Source organism: Schistocerca americana, chromosome 1 (genome assembly GCF_021461395.2).
Source record: "Schistocerca americana isolate TAMUIC-IGC-003095 chromosome 1, iqSchAmer2.1, whole genome shotgun sequence".
In the NCBI taxonomy this organism is placed as follows: domain Eukaryota; kingdom Metazoa; phylum Arthropoda; class Insecta; order Orthoptera; family Acrididae; genus Schistocerca; species Schistocerca americana.
This window is the reverse complement of record NC_060119.1, coordinates 176,416,477-176,424,176: the sequence shown is the minus strand read 5'-3', so window position 1 is coordinate 176,424,176 and position 7,700 is coordinate 176,416,477.

The following is a 7,700-nucleotide window of genomic DNA, read 5'->3' as shown; positions in this document are numbered from 1 at the left end:
CCTCAACGACGATTCTGCGAATGTTGTTGTACATGGGCGTCCACAGCAGAGCCCTGGCTCATGCACCCATTCTGACTACTGTTCATCAGTTATGAAGGCTGGAATTTCCACGTCAATGCCGCAAATGGACATTCACTGAGTAGCCTTTTCACATGAATCACGTCCTACGCTCCATCAGACAGAGGCTGTTGGCACGTACAGCGTGAAACGTCTGAAAGTCAAGTAGACTGGAGGGGGGAGTATTATGGTCTGGGGAAACTTTTTGTAGCATTCTCTGGGTAATCTCGTCATTCTGTAAGGCACAACGGATCAACACAGTATGTATCTATCCTTAGGAAACATGTCCACTCCAATATTCAGTTTGTTTTTCCTTGCCACGAAGGCATCTACCAGCACAGCAATGAAGTGTGTCAGACAGCTTGCAGTGTACACGTGTGGTTTGAAGAACATAAGGATGAGTTTACAGTTTTCCACTGGCTACCAAACTCTCCGGATTTAAATACAATGGAAAATCTTTGGGACCATCTGGAACAGACTGTTCGCGCATAAAAGGGAAAATTTGATTCGTTGCAATATATAGTTGATGCGGACTGACGATAAATATAAAATAATGCCAAGGACGTTTTATTAAATTTAAGGAAGAGATATCTAATTTCATGCGTAGTTTAAGTAATGAAAACACGAACGAAATCGAAACTGAAGAAAGAAGAAAAATGAGTCTTTGAAAGCTATCAACACTAAAGTATCAGAACTTACGGGCTCTGATGAGATGGTGTGAAATAAGCAAGCAAAATCCAGTCTCTTGACAGAAAATAGTGATGCAGCAAGGCAAGAAGTAATAAGAGCATTTAAGGTTATCCATGCAGAAGAACTACGAAATTAGCAGTACAGAATTAGCTACATATGATCCAAAGGATACCATACACCCCACGGTATTTTTAGAATCGTTTGATGGATTATTACCGCAAGATTGTCATTGTATTAATTTCACTGCACTTTAAACATCTTAGACGGCCGCGGTGGTCTAGCGGTTCTAGGCGCGCAGTCCGGAATCGCGCGACTGCTACGGTCGCAGGTTCGAATCCTGCCTCGGGCATGGATGTGTGTGATGTCCTTAGGTTAGTTAGGTTTAAGTAGTTCTAAGTTCTAGGGGACTGATGACCACAGATGTTAAGTCCCATAGTGCGCAGAGCCATTTTAAACATTTTGATGACTTCGAAATGTCATCTATGATGTTAAATATTGAAGAGCAGACGCATAGGAATGGGGTACGAGATACAAGAGGGAACAGAAGACACTGTTTCAGCTTAAAGTATCCTTTCAACACAGGATATTTATACCCAGGTGAGCTTACCAGGATCTATGATGGCCGATGCCCTAACTTCGTAAAGTATTTAAATTATAAAGAATACTCTGAGGACGATTTGAGCTTTATAAGCTGTGTATCGAGAGGAAAAGTGATCAGCAGTTGCAGCATTAACGTGTTATAGGGTCTTAATTGTAATGATATTTAAAGTGGTAATTGAAGTGAATACTGGAGCACAGTGCTATGGTCTAATTACGTAGTATAAAAAGTAGTGTCTGCACTTCTGTCCGTCAAAGAAAGAAAGTTTGGTCATAGTGTGTTGTGCAAGGTATTACGCATGTTATGTGTGGCAGGTGCGTTGTGTTCTGTAACGAGGGGAGCATTGCTTGTCAAAGGAACAGGAGAAAGAGATTCAAAAGGGGCTTATGCTCTCGCCCCGTGAGAAGGTTACAGTATTTAGTCTTGGGGAAAATATTGATAATGACGGATGCAATGTCAGACGCGCATACTTCTACTTATTTTAGCAGTGTTATACAAATACTCTTCTTATATTTACACTACTGGCCATTAAAATTGCTACACCAAGAAGAAATGCGCATGATAAACGGGTATTCATTGGACAAATATATTACACTAGAAGTGACATGTGATTACATTTTCACGCAATTTAGGTGCATAGATCCTGAGAAATCGGTACCCAGAACAACCACCTCTGGCCGTAATAACGGTCTTGATATGCCTGGGTATTGAGTGAAACAGAGCTTGGCTGGCGTGTACAGGTACAGCTGCCCATGTAGCTTCAACACGATACCACAGCTCATCAAGAGTAGTGACTGGCGTATTGTGACGGGCCAGTTGCTCGGCCACCATTGACCAGACGTTTCCAGTTGGTGAGAGATCTGGAGAATGTGCTGACCAGGGCAGCAGTCGAACATTTTCTGTATCCAGAAAGGCCCGTATAGGACCTGCAACATGTGGTCGTGCATTATCCTGCTGAAATGTAGGGTTTCGCAGGGATCGAATGAAGGGTAGAGCCACGGGTCGTAACACATCTGAAATGTAACGTACACTGTTCAAAGTGCCTTCAGTGCGAACAAGAGGTGACCGAGACGTGTAACCAATGTCACCCCATGCCATCACGCCGGGTGATACGCCAGTATGGCGATGACGAATACACGCTTCCAATGTGCGTTCACAGCTATGTCGCCAAACACAGATGCGACCATCATGATGCTGTAAACAGAACCTGGATTCATCCGAAAAAATGACGTTTCGCCATTCGTGCACCCAGGTTCGCCGTTGAGTACATCATCGAAGGCGCTCCTGTCTGTGATGCAGCGTCAAGGGTAACCGCAGCCATGGTCAACGAGCTGATAGTCCATGCTGATGCAAACGTCGTCGAACTGTTCGTCCTCATGGTTGTTGTCTTGAAACGTCCCCATCTGTTGACTCAGGGATCGAGACGTGGCTGCATGATCCGTTACAGCCATGCGGATAAGATGCCTGTCATCTCGATGCTAGTGATACGAGGCCGTTGGGATCCAGCACGGCGTTCCGTATTACCATCCTGAGCCCACCGATTCCATATTGTGCTAACAGTCATTGGATCTCGACCAACGCGATCAGCAATGTCGCGATACGATAAACCATAATCGCGATAGGTTGCAATCCGACCTTTATCAAAGTCGGAAACGTGATGGTACGCATTTCTCCTCCTGACACGAGGCATCACAACGACGTTTCACCAGGCAACGCCGGTCAACTGCTGTTTGTGTATGAGAAATCGGTTGGAAACTTTCCTCATGTCAGCACGTTGTAGGTGTCGCCACCGGCGCCAACATTGTGTGAATGCTCTGAAAAGCTAATCATTTGCATATCACAGCATCTTCTTCCTGTCGGTTAAATTTCGCGTCTGTAGCACGTCATCTTCGTGTCGTAGCAATTTTAATGGCCAGTAGTGTATTAAGCTTTATTTACTTACCTGAAGTGACATTGCCGTTTAATTCATTATTTACTAAATGTGAAAAAGAAGGCTGGCCGTTTCATTGGTGGGGAATATACTCTTACTGATCGATGAACTTACACATTCTATTGTCTAAAATGAGCTGATATAATAAGATGGATGTAAAAAAATTAGCCTACTAATAAAAGGCAAGTTAAAAAATATCGGTGGTGCAGTGACAGTAGCATATGAGTGTTACCTAAACTCTGACAGAAAGGAAATATCAAAGACAGCGTGCTTAGACAGGCCGTGCCCATGGAGTTAAAAAAAGAAGGATGATGGCACCATAGACTTTCGGTGTACGTTGTTTTGAAGCTGAAGTGAGCGTGGCCTGCTGCCATCTTAAATAACACAAAACATTAGCAGGCTACTGTTTACGATTGCGTCTTGTTCATTATTTCTATCGTGTGCTCGCAACAGTTACTTTAAATACTAAAATTACAATGTCAACATGAATAACATAATGTAACGGAGGCAGTTTCGAATGTTTTTCTGTACTTAAAAGAGTTTGTGCTCTAGTATTACGACTCATTTATCCTCGTTAACATAACTTGTCTTTGTTTTGTGTTGTTGATATGTTTCGCATAACCAATGATAGCTTAACCTCTGCAACATGTACGCCTATCTTTCCGACAGTAGCCTATTTGCTTCTCTTCCTGGAATATTTCTCACCAGCAAGTCTGTCAGTTTTTGAGGAATGATCAAACATATAGCAGCTCTAATGTACGTCTACCTTGATCATCTGATTGGTTTTACATTCGAATTCCATTTTGATGTTTTCAGGGTATATAATCCTATACCATGCTTTGTGATATAACAATAGTTAGCTGCTAGTTAGTTAGTTTGATGTTTCATGTACCACTGGCACAATAAATCGTAATGATATAGAGTGAGTCACTTTATTCTAACATCATTTTTATTTTTGGAAATGTGCCTCAATGCTGCTCATTTATTAAATCTTTGTTTTTAGTTAAAAAGTAATAGATTTTTGTAATTCATATCCATCACCATAATGCATTGCAGTAACAGATAGGCTTCTTCAGAATACGAGGAGTTGTCAGAGAGGAACGTTTTCTGTTTAGTTTCAAATTTTATTTCGCTTTCTGTCGGGCATTTTAAATCAATGAGTAAGTGATCACGACTTTTGAGACACCATTTTGAAACCCTGCTAATGCTTTAGACAATGAATGTAGTTTTTTCTTCTGGTGTTGCAAATATGTACATCATTGTTCCTGTTAATGTGGATGAGCTAATTGTATTAAACGTCATCAGAGATTAACAATATTGTGAAGACTGATACTGATGCGCCGAGCAGCAGACAGGCACGACGAAAAGAGTAGTAACATAACTTTTCGGCCAAATCCTTCTTCGGAAGGGAACCAAAGCACACACACACACACACACACACACACACACACACACACACATTCATGTAATCATACACACACATAACCGCTTTCTCCGGCTGTTCCAGCCATAATTTCTTTAAAATAGGAAGGAAATGTGAACAATAAATAATTGTCGTCGGGAGGAATTTAGGTCATGATATGCTGCACCAACAACCAGAGCGATTACGTAGCCCTGTGTAGAGACAACACCTTTGATGTAGTGTGACTCTGATGTCTAAGCGTTTGCGGTTTGGAAGGCTATGAAAAATACAGGAAAGAAGAGAAAGAACGGACACTAAGTAAAGTAGAGGAAATTTAAAGTCAAATGACAGAAACAAAATCACTACAAAATGTGTGTGAAATCTTATGGGACTTAACTGCTAAGGTCATCAGTCCCTAAGCTTACACACTACTTAACCTAAATTATCCTAAGGACAAACACACACACCCATGCCCGAGGGAGGACTCGAACCTCCGTCGGGACCAGCCGCACAGTCCATGACTGCAGCGCCTTAGACCGCTCGGCTAATCCCGCACGGCAAAAACACAACAATAAAAGTAAACAGCACAACCACAATTCATGTCCATTCCTTGTATTGCTCCACTTACGAACGAAATGTGGTTCTTTAAACTTTAGATTACGATCGGGTCGATTGGCACATCCCTAAACGAAGCAGGCTGGTATGTTTGAAGAAACAACTACGTCTCCGCACAATCAAAGTACGCAGCAAAGTCGAAAGTGGGCACTGACACATCAGAGTGAGTGCAGTTGGTGTTTCTTCCTGTTCCTCGCTACCATTTCCCTAAGGGATACCACGTACCTCTGATATGTAGTGCACACCTGACCAATTTGGGGAGACCCATGTCCATGTCCATGAAATCGCAGCCTGCCTTGTCACAGAACATTCGAAGTGTCTGGTTCAATGCTTCCTCTTGACTGAGCACCAGGGGTCACCATTAGTCCTGGGGACAATGCTGCAAATTGTACGCTTCAGTGAAACACCATGGGCAAGGCTGGTCTTCGCAACCTCCTCTGCAAGTCGCTAGAATGATTCAAGTATGATTTCGGAGCCAAGTCGGCAGGCATCTTTTTTTCCAATGTACTTCATCAAGTGCAGTTTCTTGCACATTGTTACTCAGCGGCTGCTGGAACAGCTTCTTCCGCATCTTGAATGGAGCCCCCAGGCATATACAGTGAGTGCAACTTGCATTCCTTCCTGGCCTTTGCTGCCATTTCCCTAGGGGATTCGTTTATTCGCCGTACGTTTGAACTGCCGACTGCTGTCAGACTCCTACTCTTCTGAGTTTGCCTCTTCTTGACAAAGGACGAAGGAGGTTTTCCAATGGGTGAAGTGAATAGCACGGGCTATGATTCAGTTTGAATGGAAGACAGCACCTCAAACCTGTTCGTTAGGGGAATCGATATAAGACCCTAAGTCCCCCTCGGTCTCTGGCTAAGATGTACAGTGCGCCTAGACTTACCATTGATGCGCCACTCGCAGTCACCTGGTCGAGTAATGACAGATCCCGTACTTCCCACAGTGAAAACAGGCTCCACAGTAAAGGACTGTCAGTGCGATTTCCAGTGATTTACGAACGTCAACTAACTCATCCCATGTTCGAGCGCACAATCCACAGTGAGGCCGCATTGTGGCTGCTGCAGTGTTTTCAGGGCGGTGAGTAATAACTAAGCCTGCTGATTATCTTTTAATCTGATGAGCTAAAAAATTATTAATTCGTTTTAAGAACCGAAGCAGTTAGTACACGAAACGAGATTTCTGTCAATACAACACGAAAATCTGAGGTAAAAATTACTAGTTACCCAAAATTTTTTGAGGTTATGGCCGCTAACAAACTAGAAAATTGCATAAATTAACGAAAAATGTAGATGCTGTATATTCTTTTGAGAGGGTAAACTCGATGTAACACCATGTGTTAGTTATAGCATGTGCTACCGTAACTATGAAATATTTTATACAAACGTCCAAAAATCCAAAAAAATAAACTATCATACATGTTAATATACACTGAAACAGTGTGTGAACCATTCTTTTCCAATAACTGTAAGCAACAAATGGTTACCTGCTATTAAACAAATTTTCCACAACACTCATAACTTACGACATTTTCAAAAGTATGCATTTGTAAGTGTCCTACAGTTCTAAAAATATATCAATTTCTCACATATTTATGTAATGAAAATAGGGAATGTTGGTTTATGAACCAGGGTGGCCTACTGTTGGTAAAAAGTGAAATAGAATATGTTGCACTGCAAATAAATTACTTGGTGCAGCTCTGTAAAATTAGGACACTTTCATTGGCTAACGCAGTAAGCAAAGAAACAGGTCATGGCTAACGACTGGGCAGAAGATAAGCCAGGGCTACCTGCTGATGCAACGAGCACGACTGCTGAAGGATCAGGATGATTATCTCTTGTTTTAACCAAGTGGAGGCAACGGGTTCTTAAATAACATCAATGCAGCAGGAAGGCTAGGGGCGTCCTGTTTACATCACACCATAGGCCTGGACTTGTGGCTTGCGTGGCCAGGTCCAATGCAAGTCGGAACAAGAACGTATTGGGCTAATATAAATAACGCTCTTTTTTAGTCAAAGGAATCGCAGGTTGACAGCCACCGTCTATGGGGGTCTTCAAGACGACATGATTCCACAAGCTGCCACCGAGAGACTTATTATTGATTATCTGCAGGTCTTTTGCTGGCTGTAATGCCACTGCCGTCCAAGCAGTGGGCCACTTTCGGCCTATTTCCAGCCCCTCCAGTCTTTTTACCTGGAGGGCAAGTATCCAATACCAGACGGGTGCAGCTCCCCGTTCACCTCCAACTATGAAGGACATACAGTCGTTGTATGCTTTGACTCACATGGGTGGGCACTCTTGCTGATAGGTGCCTTTCTCTACAAGGATCAAGGTGCGTTTACATGCCTCCCTGTTCTGAATTCTGACAAAAAGTGCACTGCTAAACACAATGCATATTGGCGCTCTTGC